The following is a 2,429-nucleotide window of genomic DNA, read 5'->3' as shown; positions in this document are numbered from 1 at the left end:
GTCCTTAAGTTGGACGTTTGATGAGCTTTCTGTCCTGGTGGCTTGTGCTTGAATTCATCAAGAAATCTCCACCAGTGTTTGGAATGCCAGCATCCTCTGGGGTCCCAAACAAGGCACGTAAACCCTTTGAGTAGTTTCAAATAGGTTTCCAGGCTCTCGGGGTGTTAAATGTCAGAATAGATTCCAGGATCCCAAACTTTGCTTTTACACCCATCTTTGTCTTGATCTACATTTTTCCAGCTGGGTGGTGAGTAATCTGAATTCTCACTGTAGTGACCAAACAGCTTCCGAGATCCATACAATTGAGCTTGACACCAATCCTTGCACCTCAAATTGAAGTGTGAAACCTTATTGAGTCTTGCATACCAGCTCTGAGTGTGAGTCAATCCCCTTTTTCTCTTAAAGCCGCAGAGAGCTCTAAGCTTTCCATCTGCTTCAAGTAAACTATATTCAAGTGGAAAAGTAAAGATAAAGGTCAAGGACTTTACCCACTTGAAGTTGGAGTTGGGTGGTAGTGGCCTTGGGATAAGTGTTTCCAGTGGTTCTGCAAGCTCTACTCCCTTGTGGTCTTCAGTGAATTCCTCCACTTCTTTGCAAATTTCTTCAATTTCAACCATGTCTTGATCAAAGTCTTCGATATTTTCCTCATCACTTGAGTCATAATTGAGAGGTTGAGAAAAGTCTACCTCTGCATCATCTTCGTATTCACTTGGGGAAGATTCTTCTATCTCACAGAATTCACTTGCGGATGCAAGTTCATTACTAGGAGAGCTTGAATTGTGATTTTCATTCTCAAGGAAACTTGCATCTTGGGTTATTCCGTCCAGTTCTTCATAAGATACCTGCTTTGGAGGTTGTGCAATATCCTCCTTAGCGTCAATTGTAACATCCTTGACGGGGTATTCCACAACTCTGGGTTCCCGTAGAGGTTTAGCATCTCCTAAATCTTTAACCAACTCTTCTTCTTCTTTAAGGACAGTGTCCTCTACTTGTTCCAGTACAAAGTTATGCTCTACGATGTCCACTGGAGTTTCTAGTGTCTCCTTCATGCTGCGTTCTTCATTAGATTCCCCACATGAAGCTTTGGGAGTTCCTTGAGTGTCCGAACATCTGGAAGATAATTGATTTATTGCTTGCTCCAGTTCATGAAGGGTTGCATGAAATTGATCTACTGATTCTTCGAAGCGAACCTGTGATTCCTCGCTTGATGGATATGGACATGGTGCACAAGGAGGTGGTGGTTCTTGGGTGTGATTGGATTGGAATTGGGGTGGATAAGGATCGTATGGTGGTGAATGGTGAAAAGGAGCTTGTGAGTGTGGTGGTTCGAAGCTATGCTGAGAGGATGGTCTATAAGCATAGGGTGGGGCTTGTTGGTAACTACAAGGGGGTCCACCATATCAATCATCTTGGTATGCATTATAGAATGGTCCTTGTCCATGATATCTAAGAGGGTGTTGTTGCCTAAAGGGTTGATCAGATCCTCCTGGCTCCATCCATCTCTGATTGCTTTGACCGTGATGCATAATCCTGTTATAGCTTCCATTCCTTTCAATAAAATTAGAACCAAACTCAAAGCAAGAGGGGTGAGAATTGATAGTAGCTATCAGAAACACGAAGGGAAAACAAAAACAAATAAACAAGTAAAAGAAAAATATTTACAATAACCAATAATAAGGCACACGTTTGCAATTCCTCGGCAACGGCGCCATTTTGACGAATCGAATTTCCTATCGGTAAAGAAATACAAAAATATAATTAGGTTGTAAGTATAGCTTCTAAACCAATAGAAAATCCTTTCGTACAAACGTTTGGTTGTCACAAGTAACAAACCCAATAAAATTTATAAACCAAAGTATTCAAACCTCAGGTCGTCTTCTCAAGGAATTGCAGGGAAGTGTGTTTTATTATTGGTTATGGAAAACAGTGTTTTTGGGTTTCGAAAAGGTTTTGAACTAGAGAAATAGATTGTAGGAATTAATAAATTAATAACTAAGAAATCTCTTGGTAAGGTATGAAAACTGGAAGTCCTATCCTATTTATCCTTATCAATAGTGATGAGAATTATACTTTTGCTCCCACTAAGTCAACATCTAACTATGAAGGTAAGTTAAGTGGACAAATCAATTTAACACCTAAAGTCCTAGTCAACTCCTTAAGGAAAGACTAGAGTTATAGGAATCTAAATTAATCAGCAAAGGTAACAATTATCAATCACGATGAGTTTGACAACTCAAGAGTCGCCAATTAATCAACCAAAGCCAAAAAGGGAAAATCTAAATTATTTATATAATAAATAGAAGAAAGCAATCATGAGTCTGAAATACCTTAAATTATATTAATTAAGAAAATCCTAACATGAAAAGTTTATAAACAAATAAAAGACAAAATAAATAAAAAGAACATTGAACCTGTGATAAAGAAGATGA

The sequence above is a fragment of the Arachis hypogaea genome, chromosome 1 (genome assembly GCF_003086295.3).
Source record: "Arachis hypogaea cultivar Tifrunner chromosome 1, arahy.Tifrunner.gnm2.J5K5, whole genome shotgun sequence".
Taxonomy (NCBI): domain Eukaryota; kingdom Viridiplantae; phylum Streptophyta; class Magnoliopsida; order Fabales; family Fabaceae; genus Arachis; species Arachis hypogaea.
The sequence above is the reverse complement of the archived record's forward strand: the minus strand, read 5'-3'. Positions refer to the sequence as shown.